The sequence below is a fragment of the Alosa sapidissima genome, chromosome 18, assembly GCF_018492685.1.
Source record: "Alosa sapidissima isolate fAloSap1 chromosome 18, fAloSap1.pri, whole genome shotgun sequence".
Taxonomy (NCBI): domain Eukaryota; kingdom Metazoa; phylum Chordata; class Actinopteri; order Clupeiformes; family Clupeidae; genus Alosa; species Alosa sapidissima.
Window position 1 is genome coordinate 21,928,535 of NC_055974.1, and position 21,933 is coordinate 21,950,467.

A 21,933-nucleotide genomic window follows, 5' to 3' on the forward strand; every position below is an offset into this window, starting at 1 on the left:
TCCTGGGACCTGTGGATGCCCAAGAAGAAGAGCTCTCAGTAGGCTAAGGGGGGAAGGAGGACTGGGGGCAGGGGTTGAGAGACGGAGCGAGTGACTATCTGGAGTTAACGTGGATGTGACTAAGCAAATTGTATTCAGGCGTTTTTGTTGTTTGGTTTGGTTGGCTTGGCATGTTAAATATTTCATTCACAGCACCAAGCAGTGCTTTCTCGTCTGCCTCCTTCAGTCACTGTAGCCAGACTGCACTGGGTCAAATGTCATTTCAGCGATTGATTAGCGTTATTTTTTTAATGTGTTATTCTTTCTATAATTAATTAATCAAAATTAAAACCAGGGCTTTGAACCGATTTTTTTTTCCATTCGGTTCGTTCCGAACAGAAACGGAATTATAACGTTTCCGGTTATGAGTTCCACCAATAAATTGACGTTCCCGAACCGGTTAGAACAAAAAAATACTGTTCCCGGAACGGTTAATTTTGTTCCTGTCAGCTGTTTAATGCTATAGAATTATGTCACATCTTTCACATCTTTCTCATCCAGCTTAAACCAAATGTAATAATATTACAACCATTATTAAATAATAATAATTATATTATTATATAATTTACAACAAATTCCAACTGTCGGGGGGAAAGGCCATCCAGTAGGCCTACTCATACCGTAACAAGCCATCTGTGCATTAGGCAAACAGAGGTGTTGGCGCCATTTAGCCAAATGTTCGCTAGTCCATCATTAACGTGGAGTCGACAAATATAGCTATTGTTATTGTGTTTGGAATGAGCGTTTTAATTAACGATGGATCGTAATTTACCCCTTATTTAAGATGTGGAGTGGAGACTTTGTAATCCACCGCTCTTTCTCCATACAGTCAGCGAATGTCTGATGTGATGTCACACAGGAAGTGAACCTCAGCCGTCATGGTAACGTGCGCAGGAAAATAATTACTTTTTTTTTTTTTTAGGCAACGAAAACTTTGAGGAACGAAATAAAACCGGTATTAACCGGTTACCATTATTTTTAAATAAGTGTTCCTGTTCCAGAACATCAAAAATAATAACGTTTCCGGTTTCGTTTCTGTTCCCTGTAAAATACAAAAAGTTCCCGGTTTTCGTTTTCGTTCCTTGAACCGGTTCAAAGCCCTGCTTAAAACTATTATTATTTACTATTTTGACAGTCCTAAACAAACATATCTGGCTCAAATCCATAAAAGCCACACACATACACTCACACACACACACACACACACACACACACACACACACACACACACACACACACAGGCGTGCACACACGCAAGCACAGACGCACATACTGTATGCACACATGCACGCACTCACGCACGCACGCATGCACACATACACACACACACACACACACACACACACACACACACACACACACACATAACTGAAATTAGCTATATTGGACTACAATGACCTCAGTTTGAGCATGTGTGCTAGCCAACAGCCATCACACTGCAACAGCCTGTAGTGCACCAGCAGCACACACACACGGCACAGGCACTAGCTCCGTCACTCTACTCCGGACACTGTGCATGTACTTATGTGTGTGTGTTTGTTTGTATATGTGAAGGTATGTGTGTGTGTGTGTGTGTGTGTGTGTGTGTGTGTGTGTGTGTGCGTGAGCCAATGCTCTCAGTGGCACCATCTGTTCAGTGTGTCAGTGTATGGGTGTATCGCGATTGGACATGTATGTGTGTGTGTGTGTGTGTGTGTGTGTGTGTGTGTGTGTGTGTGTGTGTGTGTGTGTGTGTGTGTGTGTGTTTGAGAGAGTGTGCCAGTCCCTGTCTGCAGTCCGGCACTCAGACATAGAGAGGACCGTGGATGCCTGCTGGAACAGCAGCCGTGCCCACGTCACCTCAGGGCACACACAGGAGAACAAATGACCACGGCAGAGAGAGAGAGAGAGAGAGAGAGAGAGAGAGAGAGAGAGAGAGGAGAGAGAGGAGAGAGAGAGAGAGAGAGAGAGAGAGAGAGAGAGAGAGAGAGAGAGAGAGAGACAGATTGAGACAAGAATGCATTGGAGAAAAGGGTCAGAAAGAGAGAGGACGCATTGAGAGAGCAACAAAGACATTGAGTTGTCGAGAGATAGATAGAGAGAGAGAGAGAGAGAGAGAGAGAGAGAGAGAGAGAGAGAGAGAGAGAGTTATAAGGATTGAAAGGATGAGTGGAAGAGAGGGAGAGAGTGACAGAATGAAAGAGCGAAAAAAAGAGACGGGAAGACTGCCAAACAAAAAGAAAGGGGAACTAATGAGGATGGACACCTCAGAGGAAGGAGAAGGATGAGAAAGGGGAGCCAAAACAAACAAACAAACTAACAGAAAAAATACAACTTTGTTTTCTTCCACATTTGTCTAGAGCCATTGTAAACATCTGTCAATGGGCTGTTGTTGCACATCCAAAGCCTGCATTTGGGCCATTTACTATTTCACTACATGATGCACTATTAAAATAGTGTGTTAATTCACTATGCCGTGCACTCTGTAGTAGTGAATGAGTGGATGTCCTGCACTCTAATAGGCTAATAAGAGCCACTGCTACCTGCTGAGGCGCGGATCAATGTGGGACACAAACACTCTCATTGTGCTGGCCTGCTCTGCTGCTGCTGCCGCTTTACTGTGTGGAGTCCTTGATCAATATGAGGGTTAGAGTGATAAGATACAGGGGAGAGGAACTGTGATCACACACACACACACACACACACACACACACACACACACACACACACACACACACACATACACACGCACACACAAACGCACACGCGCACGCACACGCACACGCACACGCACACACACGCACACGTACGCACACGCACACACACACACACGCACACACACATGCACACACACACACACACACACACACACACACACACACACACACACACACACACACACACACACACCACACACACAATCTGTATTCCGCACAACAAATAGCTCACTTGGCTTTGTGTCACAGGGATTCAGCCACAATTGTCCTCCAACCTCAATGTAAATGTAAAGCAGGTTTATTGGCCAAGTATACTTATACTATACAAGGGATTTGTTCTCTGCATTTTACCCATCCGGGTGTATTGTACAACATACCCACACACACAGTGTACACCCATTCAAACACACACACACACCATCCCTCAGAGTAGTGAGCATCTTAATCCTGGCGCCCGGGGAGCAGTTGGGGGTTAGGTGCCTTGCTCAAGGGCACCTCATCCATGGATGTGGATGTGTAAGAGCATTGTTCAATCACTCCCCCCCCCCACCCACATTTTTCCTACCAGTCAGGGATCGAACTAGCCACCCTTCGGTCACAAGTCGGATTCCCTAACCAGTGGGCCGCAGATGCCTGAAGTCGAGTGAGGATGAGGAGAAAGAGGAGGAGCAGCCCCGACGCATTGTTGATAACTGCAGCCCCGGCGCATGGTTGATAACTGAAGTCCCGACACGTGGTAAAGGGCGTATGATCTGGTTTGGGTTTGGGGAAGGTTGTCCAGGCTTTGACACCACACTACACCCATACACAAATGCACGCCGTACACACCAAACATCAGCTTAAAACACTAAACGCTCAAATGCCCGGCATTTTACAAACAAGTGGAGCTCTCATCAGTCGAGTAACGCACAATCAGGGGGGTCGCCATCGAGAATTAATCACAGCGATGATTAAATAATTATCTCAAGAGCAATTAATTAAACTTGCCAATGATCTCGTTTCCAACATCTGTCCTAGTTTCAGTTTTTAATCACTCCTGAGAATAGTGCACTCCAGAAAAGAATGTGGGATGCCAATGATAATCCCGAGCAAATGCTGTTTGTTTATGAAACAATAATTAATTGATTAATCATTGAGTGTCGTGAGCACAATTGCAAACTGACAGAGGCACACACACTGAGTGTGTGTGTGTGTGTGTGTGTGTGTGTGTGTACAGTATGTGAAAGCGCCAGTGTATATATTATGAATAACATGTATGAACTATGTGTATGTGAACTTTACTTCAGATATGTAACAATGTTTGTAAAGATGTGTAAAGCCAGTGTCCACCTATGTAATGGTGATATTTCCCAAATGTGTTGGCATTTCTAATTTTCAGAAAATGTCACAAATGAGCCTTAAGTTATCGTCAGATTTGCCCTGTTACTGAAAAAGGAGCTGAAAATGCAATGTACATGTAATAATGATTAGTGTGGATGGCTGTAGGGTGACCCCAAATACTGCGTTAGGCAGGAAGAAGCTCTGTCTCAGGAGCAAAAAAGCCTGCGGTTTCACTACAGCATGCACATGCTTAGAGAAACGATTTAGCGTAACGATTATGTGCTAAGTTTATATTCATGAAAATAAACATGCTAAAATAGCAATCAAATATAAATACACCTACATTTGCATACTAATCCACAGCAGACCTATGGAAGTCATTATTACTGTAATGTATGAGGCATACATTACTGTAATTAACACAATCTCAATTAATTGATCGCACTCAGCACCTACTGTAATTTCAATATCTAGATCTCAAATTTGAACTGAAATGCAACTTGCAGTTACTGGAAATAATTCAATAATCAGCTTCTCAATTAAAAGCAAACAAACAAAATCAATTGTTTGCAATAAACAGACTTGCCACCATCTAAAAGGAATATTATGTTCTGCTGAAGGTCTTTTTTAATGACCACTGGTTGATAGATGTAAACAGTCTGAGCCATGCACAATGACTGAAGTCACAAAAATGCACTAATGATCTTATGCTGCAGGCTTCATTTGAAATGCTTTAGGCAATTTCATATGGTTAAATAAGCCAATGGAGGCTGTCCAGAGTGTAACTGCACTCACCATTTTATAGGTCTGCCTGTCTGGCCGTCTAGCCAGAGACTTTCTAATGTGGAGACACAGCACTCAAAAAATACTCCATAGAAATGCATGGGGCTAGTTTGTCACGCCAATATGGCCGTTGTCTACACATATCCCACCCCTTCCTCGGCAAAACGTCGACATGTGAATACATTGAGCCGATCATGTGGTGTGATGTGAATACATTGAGCCAATCATGGTGTGTTGTGAAGACATTGTGCCAATCATGTGTTGTGATCTCGCCGCTGGAGCAAGATTGGTGTTGTGAAGCCTTGCGCACGCGCATTTCTGCCGAAATGGATGCCCGACGAGTGCCCAAAAAGCGTTGTCAAATGGCCGCCGAGTGGAGGGACTTGCCTAAAAGGACTTTGGTCTAGCTAACTATCCGTCTGACACCGACTATGCAGTGATCTGATCTCCAGATCTCTTTGCAAACCATATTTTGCTTCACTGTTTCTTTGGCCATCACCGTAAATCTCCGAGACCTCCGTTTTCATGCCATCTCAACCACGTCACTGGAAAGAGTTGACAGACAGGAACAAAGAGCTGAAGAGGGAAGAAAAGCATGTTTGATGCCACTGCCTCTTCATCGATGATGATTTATTTCTAATGCTATGGCAATTGAGGGGAGGGAATAAAGAGGTGAGGTAATAAAGATGGGGCTTACACAGAAAGGTAATAAGAGGGATGGCCATGGAGGACGAGAGGTGTGCAGGCCTTAGAAAGCACCATGAGGCCCCTGTATTAGCCCAGGCACTCAGTGTTCGATGCCACTGCTTACAAGCTCCAGCAAGCACCCAATGGAAAAAATGGATTCGGAAAAAAATCAATTACATCAGATTAGAAGTCCAAAAAGACACTTGAGTGGGCAGAAAACACACACACACACACGCACATGCGCACACACACACACACACACACACACACACACACACACACACACACACACACACACACACACACACACAATGAGATGAATAGAAGTATCAATAGCCTTTATTAGCGCCATGCATTCTCTTTCTCTCTGCTCTCTCTCTCTCTCTCTCTCTCTCTCTCTCTCTCACATTCTCCATCTCACTCCCCCTTTCACCCCCCCCCCCCCCTTTCTGTTTTGTTTCTCTTGTTACCCTATTCAATGTCTTCTAGGAGACAGAAATCTAAGAAGTGTAAAAGGTCTAATTCTGTTAACCATTCTATGACAAAAAATAAATGCACACAGTCCTCTAATCTTTGTGCTGGGGACTGCAACAAATGTTTGCCTTTTATTCTCACCAATCGATTGCTCACAGAGGTAATTGGTCCTGCTTTTTTTTTTTTTTTTGATCTTCTTTATTTTTCTTCCGTTCTGCCTTTATTTTGGTGAAGCAAGCTGATAAGCTACAGAAGAGCTGACTTGTCAAAGAGCCACTACTGGGCCTGCAGCTCTTCCATCCACTTTACAAAAGTTGCCCTGATATTAGGTTGCGAGAGGCTTTTAAAATATCGGACGGAAGGTGTCAAAGCCGGTGTTTTCCTTGTGATGGACACATTCTCAAGCGCTGCAATTTCCGGCATCGTTCACATCAAAATCTTCACAAACGGCCTCTTTAGAAAAGCTCTTACTTAGGTTACCATATCGGGCGAGAGCTGTCTAAACACACACTGCGCACATATGGGGGTTGTATGTTCTTCCATGTAGGTGGTGGTGATGGTGTGTGTGTGTGTGTGTGTCTGCATCTGTGTGTGCTTCCCTGTTGTGCATTATCCGCAAGCTCTCAGGCTGCTGTGCTTCCTCAGCAGGTATTTGTGCCATTACATTGCCACCAGACCAGCAACATTTGTCATGATAAAACAGAGAGAAACAGCCCTTAATATTGTGTCATGCTATTGTATTGACACGTCTCTAGTACATTGTGGAATGTGGAATGACATTACAGACTCTATTATTGCCTTGGCCATGTGTGTGTATATACAAATTGTGCTATTTATGCATAGACCAGTGCTGGAAATGTGGCTTTAGGTGCAGTCATTGGATAGGATTGGATTAGATTGGACCATTGGAATCACTGCTTGGTTTAAATCCTCCTCTGCTGGGATATCAATTGTCTTTGCATATGGAACATTCCTACTGCATTATACTGCAATAGATGATGTATGTCTACAATTAAAATGGACTGCAGTGTTTGTAACAGCAAATGGCATTCACAGCAAATGGCCTCTGCCACTGTATCCAATCACACCAGAGAAATAAATCAATACAAATAAACACATAAACACAAATAACACCTAAACTTTTCCCACACTGAGTGGAATTATAATCAGAACTAATGTTGGCCGTCTGGGCTTATGGCAGTCATTAACATGTCCACTGAATGGATTTGGCTCACAGCAGCGCTCTTGTTGTCTGTGCTTTAAGAGTGGATGCTCCACAGGGGGATTTGTTAAGCTAGCCATCCCGTCCCTTCGCGCCCCGCGCTCGCGCAACGAGGCTGAGGGTGGGTGGCGCGGGTGCAGGAGCGTGAGAGGGAGCAGGGGCGAGTTATGACTTCATCCCCAGCGAGGGTGCTGGAGCATGAAATTAGCTTAAGTAGTAAAGCAGTGGCGTGCTGTACAGGTGTGGCTGCCCCAACCAGGACATTCCAATGTGAAAAGAGAATTGACACTTTCTCTTCCTTTCTTTATTTAATTATTGTGGCGTCGGTGCAGCACAGAAATGGTACTGTTTTGCATCTCATCTCATCTATTATTTTTCGGTGTGTGTGTGTGTGTGTGTGTGGGCTTAGAATATGACCATCAACTCATTTGAATATCACTTTTACTTGAGCTGTATTCCAGGTTTCTGGGGGCATGTTGATGTCAGGTCTGAAATATACCACTGGAAGGATTATGATTTACCAGTGTTAAGGAGGCGAATTAAAATACTGAGTGGAGGACTTCCGATTACGAAATGTGGTGATAAGACGTGCGTCATATGAGCTCCTGTACTTTTTCAGTTCATTTTGTACCATAAGTACTAATAAGTATTGTAAGGAAAGGGCATTGGTAAATTGAAGTATTTGAGGATGAGCAAAACAGCAAAACATAGTGGCAGAACAACTGAAACCCAGAGTGATAAAGGTTGTACTAGCAACATGACACAGGATCCATTAACTACTTGAGAAGCTTGTTCAGGAGCTTGAACAACTTAGAAAATCTATGACTGACGAACTCACAGCCCTACTGAATAGTTCACTAAGACCTGTCCGGTCATCAGTCGAATCGATTGGGAAGACTCTGGCGACTCAGGCTTTCACAATTAGAGAGATGGAAACTAGCTTATCTGACCACAGTGATCGGATAGCACAGACGGAACATGATGTTAGCGGACTCCAATACAGTCTAGAGTCGGTGGTTGAGGAGAATGCTGTGCTCAAAACTGAAGTGGAAGACTTGGAATCTCGGTCAAAATGTCAAAACCTTCGAATATTGGGTCTCCCCGAAAACACTGAAGGAAAAGAGGCAAGGGATTTCATGGCTAAGTTGTTTTCTACGCTGCTGGGGGGAATTGTTTTCGCAGCCACCTGAGTGGGACCGTGCTGACCAGAGTCTACAGCCCAAGCCACGTCCGAGAGAAGCTCCGAATACGTTGAGAAAGATACTGTATTGAAATGGGCAAAATCCGACAAGGACATCTCTTACAAAGACCACAAGATCAAAATTGTCGAGGATTTCAGCGATGCAGCGGTGGCAAAGAGGCGCACAGCATTCAAAAGAGATCAAATTACTTGTCTACAAACAAGGAGTGAAGTTTGGCATGCTATATCCAGCCCGTCTCCGTGTCACAAACGAAAACACATCTTCAACTCTCCTGATCCTGTCATACTCTACTCATTGAAAATTTGGAAACACTTCAGACAGCACTATGGACTAAAATCCTCCTCTGCTCTCACTCCTATCTGCAACAACCACCTGTTCACTCTGGAAGCAGACGGGCCTTCTCTATTTTCGTGACCTGCATTTAGACGAGTCCTTTGGGAGTTTCGCTGATCTAGTTACTAAATTTGATATCTCAAAACACATTGAGGTACTCTCTTAGTCTATTTAGGTACTTTCAATTCTGCAATTGAAAAAAAAACAAACAAAAAAAAACTCAGTTTACATCCTTTCTTAAACTTTCTAATAAACGTTATTAGAAAACATAATGTCCTCTTCAATATCACAAGTTAGTATTTCTTTATATGGTCTTCTCTCATCTCAACCTTCTCCTCTCTGGGGGCTTAGGGATATGTGGGAAAAATAGCTGGGTCTCACATTAGACGTAATCTTGTGGAGGGAAGTCTTGCAAAGGATCAAGTGTACTTGTACTGTATATGTGCTCGTATGAGTCTTATTCAACGTGTTCAAAGTAAGTAAGTATATATATATATATATATACTCTTTTGATCCCGTGAGGGAAAATTGGTCTCTGCATTTATCCCAAACTGTGAATTAGTGAAACACTCAGCACACAGTGAACAAACAGTGAGGTGAAGCACACACTAATCCCGGCGCAGTGAGCTGCCTGCATCAACAGCGGCACTCGGGGAGCAGTGAAGGGTTAGGTGCCTTGCTCAAGGGCACTTCAGCCGTGCCTACTGGTCGGGGTTTGAACCGGCAACCCTCCGGTTACAAGTCTAAAGCGCTAGCCAGTAGGCCACGGCTGCCCCACTACACCAGAGCCAGACTAAAAACAACTATTCTGAGGGTCAGACGATCTCTGTATCAGGTGTTCTCAATCACCAGCAGACCGTACACACACCTTTTTCTCTTGCCCAAAGCTACACTCTTTCTGGACATCTTTTTTTGATACCCTCTCTGAAGTTTTTAACATTTCTCTAACTCTATGTCCTTTTGATTGCTATCTCTTGTCTCCTGTTATAGGAAAATGTACAGTACCAACTACCAAACTGACCTTATCACATTTGCTGCTCTTATAGCCAAGCGTCAAATAGTGTTAAATTGAAAGAGCCCTAAACTGTCTGGCACAAATTCTTGGTTAGAAGATGTAATGCCATTCCTGGATCTAGAAAAAAAATCAAACATACTGTCAGAGGATCCTTGAGAAAATGTCACAAAACTTGGGACCCTCATCTAACTTACATGAGGAATTTATCCTGTATTGACACTTAATCTGATTAGTATGTGCCCCCCCCCCCCCTTATTTGTTTTACATTATTATTTAATTTATGTATTTATTTTCAGTTGGTAATATCCATATTATTGTATGTGAGTGTGTGTATAATTGTTAATGTCTATTACTTGACTGCCCACATAACACTTTTTATTCTGTGTGATGTACTTAATAGGACATACCAGGGTTGGGAGGGAAGTGGGTGGTTGGGTAGGTGATTGGGTATAATGGGTGGTAGTTACCACGTATGTTCCTTGTTATATAGTTAATTGTCACGGACTACAGTCAAAGTCCTTTTAGGCAAGTCCCTCCACTCGGCGGCCATATTGCAACACTTTTGGGGCACTTATCGGGCTTCTATTTCAGGTAGAACTGCGTGTGTGCAATGCTTCACGAATCACGACACACCAACCTCGCATGGGCTGCAAGATCACAACACATGATCGGTACCATGTATTCACAACATACCACATGATTGGCACGATTTATTTACAGCATACCACATGATTGGCACGATGTATTCACATGTCAACTTTTAGGGGCGAAAGGGGGGGAATATGTGTAGACGACTGCCATGGTTGCGTTACAAACATTTCTATGGAGGATTGCTGTGTCTCCTCATTAGAAAGTATCTGCTACAGTCGCAACAACAGCAAAAAAATAATAATGAAACTTTTTTTTTTTTTTTTTTGCTGTCAATTGTCATAATGTTTGTAACATGCTCAGAGGTTTGATCAATACAAATATGTTTTTTAAAAAAGTGGAGGTAAAAACAATGAAAAAAAAGGTGTCTAAAATAGAAGAATTTACTCATGCCTTGCAAAAATGTGAGAGTCACTGAAGCTGAACGGCTCTGTGCAGCTGTTCCCATGAACTGTGTGATGCATCTCCTTTCAAGTGTCTTTTATATTCACATATTCACATATTCACACACACACACACACGCACACACACACACACACACACACACACACACACACACACACACACACACACATACACACACACACACACACACACACACACACACACACACACACACACACACACATTCTGTCTGCTCCTGTCCACCTTCTGTAAGTAATCACGACCCTGGTATGACAAAGATCTGATGTCAGACAAGTCAGGGGCCAGGGCTTTTGTCGAGGCAGCTTTTGATCCCGCACATTGACACTGCACATCACAGCTCTTACGAGCAGCCTCGTCTCGTTCCTTTTCGCCCTCGCCTCTCCTGGCCTGGGTAGAGCTCTGTAAACAGGACCCGGCGACTGACGAGACAGCAAACCCCGGGATGAAAGCCCCTTTTTGTCTGGCTGGCGAGGCTCTGATGTACTTACACACACACACACACACACACACACACACACACACACACACACACACACACACACACACACACACACACACACTCACACAGATATATACACACACACACACAGACACACACACATACACACACACACACAGACACACACACACACACACACACACAGACATACACACACACACACACACTCCCACACACGCTTTGCGTCGGCCTTGATTCCGGGGACCGATTAGCATTTTAATAACGAGCGAGAGCGAGCGAATCGTGGGGAATTAAACAGTGACGGCCTTTGGAGATCCCCCTCTCCGCCTGATCACATAATGAGAGTAATACATGAATAGGTAAATAATGAGATGCTTTTCATTCCGTTGCCTGTGTGTGTTTACAAAAGACAGGAAGCAGCCCGGCCCAGATGCACTGAACAATGTCGCCGGCTGTGATGATAATGGTAATGATAATCACAATAGATGGGGCGATGATGATGATAATGGCGAGACTGGTAGTGGTATTAATGAGGACAATCTGTGGCGTCGGATCACAACAAGGACGAGAAAGGCAATGACAAAGATGAGTGTTAAGATGGCAGAGAAAAGAAGTAGCACTGTATGAACAAGGCAAACAGGAGGCTGAGGATGCCAAGGGGAACTGTGATCGAAATTTGAAAAATAATGAAACAGAGTGTGGTGATGATGATGATGATGATGATGAGGAGGAGGGGGATGAAGATGGTGATGGATGAATTGGAGGTACAGTAGATGGATAAACCCAGGAGGATGAGCAGGATTAAAAGTTGATAATGACGCTGCTTGCTTTCACTCGCCAAACGGTGCCTGAGCAGACCTTGGCTTCGAGCGGGTGACGGCTGCGCATTTCCATCAAGCAGACACATCTAATTATTTCCTCTTGAGTCCCGTCAGCGGGCCGCAGACACCTCAATGTCCCCCCTGCGCCGAGCAAAGGCAAGGGCTATCGACAGACATTAGTGCCGCTGATGAGAGGACTGTAAATCTGCCCCCGCTTCCACTGCCCGAGTGGAACTCCGCTCGATCGCTGACTCCTCCAGGAGCCGGCAAGTGTGAAAAGCAGCCAATGAAAAAAAAAAAAAAACGCGGGCAGAGTTGGCGGCGGGCAACACAGCGGCAGTGGCAGCGGCGCACACACAGCTATTAACGTATAGCAATGTATAGATGTGATGAATTAGGGCAATCTCGGCAGTGAAAAGCCAAAGTCACCGATCAATGCCCCTCCGCTATTTTGAATTATGACTAATGCAAATATTTTAGACAGCCAGAGAGAGAGAGAGAGAGAGAGAGAGAGGAAGAGAGAGAGAGAGAGAGAGAGTGAGGGGGATTGCAAAGGCGTGGAGAAAGTTTAATAGGCTGCTCTCACAAGAAATGAAACTTCTCCACGCCACCTTGGACACAGCACTACCTTTCCCATCCTCTATCTGTGCAGCAGTCCCAGTGAGCTGATACCCCACAGCACACTATCACCCCACAACATCTTTAACAGCAGTCTTCAGTCATCTTAATTCGTTATAATTGCATGTTTATCAACACACCAGCCTTTATTACAACATTCAACTCCTCAAAAAAACTCAAGTAAAGCTATCTTGTGTGTGAACTGCTAAACAAATCCTGAAACCTAATGCTTAGGCCGATTTGAGAAAGAGTACAGCAAACTGGTTATTAATACTGTAGTCACCTGGCTCAGCTAACTCTCTGTATGTGCTGCTTTTGGCCATTTGGTCAGTGAGAGTTACAGTAGCATACTTGATTAGCTGGGCTGGTGAGTGGCTTATGGAACAGTGGTCATAGCAATAGATCTGGACAATAAGTATGTCCTGTTTTAGGGTTGTTTCGGGATGGGATGGGAGGGTTGACCAATGATGATGGAGGGACAGGAGGCTGTGCCTCTCCCCCAACCCCCCCCCCCACACACACACACTCACACACTGGTCTCATGTCCCCACCTCCTCTCCCATTGCTATGCCTCCTCTTTTCACTTCTCCTCCACCTCGTCCCCTCTCACTTCATCTCTTTCTCTCTTCTCCACCTCCTCCAACTCATCCCCTCATCTCGCTCTCTCTCCTCCACCTCATCCACCTCCCTTACTCTCCCCTCTCTCCTCTTTTGCCACAGCTCTACTCTCACCTCCCCTCTCTCCTCTTTGCCACAGCTCTACTCTCCCCTCTCTCCTCTTTTGCCACAGCTCTACTCTCACCTCCCCTCTCTCCTCTGTCTTCTCACTTTCTCCTATCCTCTCTTCTTTCTCTCCTCTCTCTCTCTCTCTCTCTCTCTCTCTCTCTCTCCTGGGCATGCTGGTGTGGTCTCCCTGGTGTGGATGAGCCCGCTCCATCTCTGCTGACAGCGCTCTGATAACATTATCACGCTTGGCTGACAGTGTTTGGCCCCGCTCTGAGTTATGGCCTCGTCCCAGCACGGGAGGCCAGCACGGGCCCACAATGCCTGGGATGGAACAGGACCGGAGCGAGAGTGAGAGCGAGGCGCAGTACTGGAGTACTGGGGTGGCGCAGTACTGGAGAGGGTGCCACGTGATTGTGATAAGCTGTGAATGGGACTGTGTGTGTGTGTGTGTGTGTGTGTGTGTGTGTGTGTGTGTAATGTGTGTGTGTGTGTGTGTGTGTGTGTGTGTGTGTGTGTGTGTGTGTGTGTGTGTGCCTGTAATGTGTGTGTGTGTGTGTGTGTGTGTGTGTGTGTGTGTGTGTGTGCTTGTGTGTGTGTGTGTATGTGTGTGTGTCTGAGAGAGAGAGAGAGAGAGAGAGAGAGAGAGAGAGAGAGAGAGAGAGAGAGAGAGAGAGAGAGAGAGAGAGAGAGAGAGAGAGAGAGAGAGAGAGAGTGTGTGTATGACGCAGGCGGGGGTCAGGGAGGAGAGGCGATGAGAGCAGGAGGAGGCGGTGATTTAAAAGAGTGATGGATAAGTGATGGGTTGGATAGGGAGAGAGAGTGACGACGTTGTTCCACTCCACGGAGGTGTTTGAGCAAGGTGATGATGGCAGGGCTGTAAAACCACAAGAGAAATGCTGACACAACATCCACACACATCCGCACACACACACACACACACACACACACACACACACACACATCAGCATGCATAACCACCTATGGAGATGTGTGTATACATCTGCACAATGCACAAAAAAAAAAAAAAAAATACAGATGCCCGATGCAAATGTATAAATTACAGTGTAAACACAAGACCACAAATGTTGATGAGGGGACTGGAACTAGATGGACTCCAGAGAGCAAAACTGCTAAATGTGAGTTTTGAATGAAATGGGGAGAAACATCACTGCCAGTTTTCCTTCTCTCTCTCTCTCTCTCTCTCTCTCTCTCTCTCTCTCTCTCTCTCTCTCTCTCTCTCTCTCTCTCATCTTTCTCTCTCTCTCTCTCCATCCCTCCCTACCTCCCTTCCTCCATTCTGCTAAAGGAAATGCTGACAAAGTTTCTCCCCTTGAAAAGACAGCAAAGTAGCTCTTTGACATTTCTGGCTAAGTGGATGCGGGGGTACATTATTCCCCTAATAAATGGGTCTGATGACTGCCTGCGCCTCGCAGATTCAACTTCAGCACCTGTTTTTGCTTCGCAGGAACACACGTCAGCATGCGCTTTCTCACTCTTACCTCTCTCTCTCTCTCTCTCTCTCTCTCTCTCTCTTTCTTTCTCTTCCTCTCCTCTCTCCCTCTCTTCCCTCACAATCATACATGCCCCAGTCAGTCATGAAAGCGAACGAGAGACAGCCTCCACTTTCACAGTTGCTTGGCACATTATTAAGGTTCTCTAATCAAGAGTGATTCATGGGGAGAGCTGCATAAACCACTCCACAGGCTCACGCTGCTGTTTAAGCACTTTTGATTTATCTCACACACAAAAGAAATCACTGACGTCACTCCAAATAAAGGAATAAATGGCAAGAGTCAAAGGTGGAATGTCAGGAGAGGCTTAAGGACACAGGACACATGACTCAGGGACTGCTTCAGGGTTAGTGTGTGCTTCACCTCACTGTGTGCTCACTGTGTGCTGTTTGTGTTTCACTAATTCACGGATTAGGATAAATGAAGAGACCAAATTTCCCTCACGGGATCAAAAGAGCATATATAGTTATACTTATATACTTATAGGAGTATTCTGGTTACTACATGGTGCTTTTGATTGTGTGTGACAAGGACGACTCTACTTTGCTCACTGCATGGTGCATTGTGCATTGATTGTTGTAAATGTAAATGTAAATCAGGTTTATAGGCCAAGTGTACTTGCGTATACAAGGTATTTATCCCATCCGTGAATTAGTGAGCACAGAGAGATCATGACAGTGAAGTGAAGCACACACTAACTCGAAGCAGTGAGCTGCCTTGCTACAGCGGCACTCGGGCACCAGTGAGGGGTTAGGTGCCTTGCTCAATGCAGTAAGGTGTGTCTTGTAAACAGATGCTTTGATAAAGCGTGTGCTTCATGCAGACTCCCATTTGAATCTTAATAGCTTAAAGAGAAGCCCCGCCTCTGCTCCGAGGGTCAAACTGCTAGCGTCAGCGAAAACAACGCCCAGTCGAGAACCGTGGCTACTGTAAGATCTCAAGAGCATTAAGTCAACCCCTCAGCCCACAATTCAAGTGTTCTTGAGTCCCTAAAAAAAAAATATATATATATTTTTTTTTTCAAATCACTGGAAGCTGGCTCACGACCAGCAAAACCATTCAGCCTTGGATTCTGGTGGCCACTTAAAAGTGACTCACAGGGAGAGGGAAATTAAAAACCTGTGCCAAATGGAAGCCAAAACTAATGTCCGGAAGAGCAGAGAATGCCGCAAAACAAAAACCTTCAAGGCCACTTGGTGGTAGTTTGGCAGCAGGGATTGATTCTGCCATTAAAGAGTATACCATTCATTCACACCAAAGGGGAGCGTGAGTTAACCGTGACTTAAAGATGAAGCAAACTAGTCACTAGGCACTGGTCAATCACCCGCTTGACCTGTTCATGTCACATCATTTCCACATTGCCTTTAGTGTTGCTGCATAGTGGTTTCACTTCCTGATGATAATGGCAGGGTGAGACCATGGGAAAATATCTGCCACATACTGTAGTCTGATTCACACTCGCCATATGAAATGCCATAACTCTGAATTAAGGAGTAGGCCGGGGAACAAGCACATTATCAGTATCGCTTCATGCTTTTTGGTATAAATCATGGCTTCAATTAGCAAATAAAGACTGTGGCTCGGCTTGTCTACAAGGGAATGAACAATCCGACGCAGCCAGGCAGAGTAATCTTCTGGAAAGTCGTCTTCCACTCTCCGACTTGCTGCAGACAGACCCATCAGCACATATTTTACAGGCTCAGTAATTGAAAGTGAATTTTACTTAATATCATTCATATTGGAAATGCCTAAATTGTTGAAATATTCTCATATCCGGCGGGGGTAGCGGGGCCCTGGACGGCCCGACGTGCTCATAAAGAAAAGGCGATGGCGGAGCGACGGCACTATCTCGTGTCCTTTGAGTTTATGCAAAGTGGGGCCCATCTCCCTCCAACAGCACTCTGTCAGGGAAACACCGTGGCAAATATCATTAAATGCTCCGCTACAACTTTCCTCCTTCTCCGACCGTTCCCTTTGCCTCCTTTCTTTCACCCTTCCTCCTCCATTCTCTCGCTTTTCTTCGTTTTTTTCTTTTTCTCTCGCCCCGCTCTCTCTCTCTCTCTCACTCTCTCTCTCTCTCTCACTCTCTCGCTCTCTCTCTCTCTCTCGCTCGCTCATTCGCCTCATCCCCTGTCTCCCCTCTGCTCCACCTCCTCCACCTTCTCCTCTTTCTCTCCTTCTACATCACCAACCCTCTTCTCTCTCTCTCCCCCCTCTCTCTCTCTCCATCTCCCCTTCTCTACCTATTTCCCTCTCTTTCTCCTTCCCATGTTTCTCTCTCTCTCTCTCTCTCTCTTTCTCTCTCTCTCTCTCTCCCTCTCTCTCCTGCTCTCCTCCACCAGCTGTATCATTCAGCAGCGGTCGGCAGGGGAGGAGTGTATTGATCTGCCCGCGCCGACTGCCAGTCCATGCCCTGTCTCGCCGGGGCACCTCTGACGATGAATGGGCACTGCTCATTTTGCCTGGACGCAGTGCATTGTGGGATGTGGGATGCCCATCGACGGTGTGGAGGTCAGGACTCGGCATGAGGGAGAAAACACTCCCTCCCAGGCCTTGATTAGTCTAGACACGCCCGCACGCACGCACACACACACATACACACACACACACACACACGCACACACACACACACACACACACACACACACACACACACACACACACACACAAATACTGATGAAAGCATGCTAGCCCAAACGCATATGAACGTGCACACACAAACACACACTCACACATACACTAATACACAAATACACACAAGTCTTCCTGATATGCACACAGAGACTCACAGAGACATAAACAAACAAATCACACACATACTGATGTGAAGAAAAGAAACACTGCAGTGGTACACAGACAAGAGAAAAAGCCAACAGGCATACAGATAACCCCCCCCCCCCCCACACACACACACACACCACCACCACCACCACCACCACACACACACACACACACACCACCACCACTACCACCACACACTCACACACATAATAATAAACCAAGATAAAACACACATACACATTTTTATGTTGACAATAGCACACACACACACACACACACACACACACACACACACACACACACACACACACACACACACACACACAGTTTTAAGCCTCTATAGCCTGCACTATCTGTGCAGGCCAGTGAATGCATGGCTTGGTGATTAATGTGCAAACACATCTGCCGCTACACTATCTCCTCTTTTGGTGCTGCCACTGACATGATGATAATTTGGCTTCAGTGCACTCTCTGCATACCACCCGCCTTCCCACCACCCAAACGCCCGCCCGCTGAACTGAGACTCAGCTTTCCTGCGTCACGTCCACAAACCTGAATATAAAAACGGCACAACTGGGAAATTCCTCCCATGGGATATGAGCTCAGTCAGACTCGCAGTGGACTTGATTTCTTTCTGGTCCTGAAAACGTACAAAAAAAAAAGCAGGAAAAAAAAAAAAACGACGCGTTCCTAAAATGGGCTCCTAAAATGCCGTTTCAGTGCCGGATGATGTATTGCACAAATTTACTGTCGAAAGGGCTCCACAGCAACAGCTCATAACTTTGCCATATATAAACATGAGTGCTTCTGGTGCCGTGGAAGATAAATGAAGCCTAAATTCATGACTGTGAAATGAGTGCTAATGAATACGGGCGACTGGGAGTCTCATTGTGATAAGTGTCCTGTGTAGTGTGTCGGAGAAGTTGGAGTCGTGAAGTGGGTGACGGGGACTGTCTGGGCCAACAGTAAGGATTGCAACAGGGCACACACCCTCACAGTGAGGGTGACCTAAAGGACTGATGATTGAGACACGACCATTACCAGGACTAGGACAAGAACACATTTCTGAACCATAGCAGACCCATGAAAGGTTCAGGAACCACCTGCTCTAAAGGTTCCCATCTCAAACCACCTGCTCTAAAGGTTCCCATCTCAAAACCACCTGCTCTAAAGGTTCCCATCTCAAACCACCTGCTCTAAAGGTTCCCATCTCAAAACCACCTGCTCTAAAGGTTCCCATCTCAAACCACCTGCTCTAAATGTTCCCATCTCAAACCACCTGCTCTAAAGGTTCCCATCTCAAAACAACATCTTAAGGCCCAACCTTAGATATGAGAACCAGGAAGTGGGCAGAGCAAAATCACTAAGGACCCCTTTCACCCTGGACACTACCTTTTCCAACTCCTCCCCTCTAGCAGGCGCTACAGAGCATCAAACACCAACAGAACAGACACAGGAACAGCGTCTTAACACTTGCTGATGAACAGCTGGCATTAACACAAGGCCTGCCCTCTCCAACCACACACACTGCAATACTCTTCATCTCATTCCATTCCCCTGCATCAGTGTGTCACAACATCTTGATCTCTTGTAGCTGTTTTTTCATTGTGTGTGTGTGTGTGTGTGTGTGTATGTATGTGTGTGTGTGTGTGTGTGTGTGTGTGTGTGTGTGTGTGTGTGTGTGTGTGTGTGTGTGTGTGTGTGTGTGTGTGTGTGTGAGAGAGTGTGCAAGTGAGTCTATTGAAGTTCTCCTCTCTCCGACATGTGAATGTGACAGCCAGACCCACGGAGTTCCATCGCTCCCATAGAGACAGCCAAGGCAAACTAACTAGGTCTGACTTTCCTACTACTGTGCTGCTATTTACTTTGTATAGAAAGCATCTGCTGAACATAGTTCAAACACAATTCAAGACTCACAAACAAGAACGCAGACAACAAGCCAGACTCCCCAGGGAAAGTTGGGGTATATCTAAGTACACTTGGAAATGTGCAATCAAGCTTTCACTGTAAAGTATCTCAGACACTCTTTATGAAATATGCATTGGGTGAAATTGCATGGACAACTTTGGGAGAAAAAAAAAGTAAATAAATTCAGAGAGGCCAAGAGGATAAAAGGAGCACTTTTGTTTACAGACAAAACACAAGTATTGTAGTTATTTTAATGGTACAATTATAGGAGACGGAACAAAACCACCGTTAGGGCCATGTTTTAATGATCTGAAATGCACGGTCTGAAGTGGATGGTTCAAATATGTTTAGAGTGTGGTCAGTCCAAAATTTCTATCTTAATGGCTTAATATTCACCAGACGCCAGGCACATTGTTCAAAAAGGTTGTTCTTATGTTTTTTGACCAATGCACTGTTTGATGTTGCGCTCCTTCTTAAAGGGAATGACATAGTGTGAGCAGACAGTGTGACAGAGTGGGGCAGCTGTGGCCCACTGGTCAGCACTCTGGCCTTGTAACCGGAGGGTTGCCGGTTCGAGCCCCGACCAGTGGGCCGCGGCTGAAGTGCCCTTGAGCAAGGCACCTAACCCCTCACTGCTCCCCGAGCGCCGCCATTGTAGCAGGCAGCTCACTGCGCCGGGATTAGTGTGTGCTTCACCTCACTGTGTGCTGTTTGTGTTTCACTAATTCACTGATTGGGTTAAATGCAGAGACCAAATTTCCCTCACGGGATCAAAAAAGTATATATACTTACTATACTTACTTATATGTCACTCTCATAAGTTTAAAGGACGTTACACCCAAAACACACCCATGACAGATTAAGAAACAGAAGAACAACCCTTTTGAACAATACGCCCAACGTTTGATCACACCAAATGTGGACTGGACACACCCTAAATGTCTCTCTGCCTCTGATCAAGTGTTTCAGATCACCAAAGATAGGGCCCTATGGTTATGTACTAGGGCTGATGAAATAATCTATGATGTGTGATAAAGTTGTATTCATAGGTATTTGTGATACACATTTTTTGTGTTTGTGCTGTTTGAGCATGTTCTCCAGCATTGGAATGACAGAAAGAAGTGATTAACATAATGCTGTAACCTTCCCCTTCCTGTCTGGGTCAAAACCTCCTTCTCCCTTTGAGCTGGGTACAACATGATGTACCCAGGATGACAAGAAAATGAGGCACACAAGATATGTGGTTTGGTTGACCACTGCTTCTAGATGAAGGCTCTCCAAAACGTTCCCATACCAGTTTCTGGTAAACAATTTATGAATGAAGTAGCTATGTTGCTTACCTTCTGCAAATAATCATCATGTGGTTTCAGTCCCAGGAAAGTGAACTGCATAGGAAAAATAAAATCAAACAAGCAAACAAAAAAAGAAATTGTTATACACAAACAAGATAAAAATATCCAATGACGGCATGTACAGAATCAAATTAAACCTGTTTGTTAGAAAGAAATGCAGTGATTGCCAGAGGTGATCCTGTAATCACCAAATAGCACATACTCGCAGTCGGATGTCACATACTTGAGAGTACACTGAGTTTAGCGATGTTAATTTATAGTGTTAAAATACCACGGCCCAAGGTTAGGCCTATGGTTCCTAAGAATCAAGAATCAAGTTTTGGGTTGACTGGGATGACAAAATAATAACAGTGCATCTTAGGCTTGTTAATAATGGAATTGGAAGAGATTCAAAAAGAATGAAGAACTGATTAGATCCCATTTGTGTATTACAGATAAGAAAACAAAAACAAGGTGTTCATGTGGAATCAGTTTATATCAGAGTTCTTAAAACATACACGTGTAGTCTTGCTAAGAAAAGTGGTATGCAGAAAGAATCAGTTATTCATAGTAGATGATGTAAAATGCTAGTACAGATACAGTTAGGCTCCTAAGTTTTTGAACCTATGCTAAAGTTGACTAAAAAAGGAATTGGCCTGGGGTACTTTTCAAAGGATCATCTCTCAATGCAAATCAAACCAGCTATTATGCTATCTGAAATAACACCATGCCAATCTCTAGGTATGGTGAAGGGTATGTGATGATGTGGGGCTATTTTAATTACAAAGGCCAAGGGAACTTTATCAGGATGCATAGTATTCTGGATCCATGAAATAACTGGCCTTCCTCTATGGTCTGCCTTCCTCTTTGGGAATTTACCATAGGGGTGCAAATACCTCTGTATTTTAAGGAAGAACATTTATTTATTTACG

General features: G+C 44.9%; 1 long non-coding RNA gene across 1 annotated transcript in view; it reads right to left on the bottom strand.

Annotated features, from left to right (window-relative positions):
* LOC121689994 overlaps positions 1-21,060 on the bottom strand; it is a 72,284-nt gene extending 51,224 nt beyond the window's left edge. The window contains exon 1 of the long non-coding RNA XR_006024961.1: positions 21,011-21,060. This is a non-coding gene — a long non-coding RNA (uncharacterized LOC121689994). The remainder of the gene's footprint in view (positions 1-21,010) is intronic.
* Between the last annotated feature and the right edge of the window lie 873 nt (positions 21,061-21,933).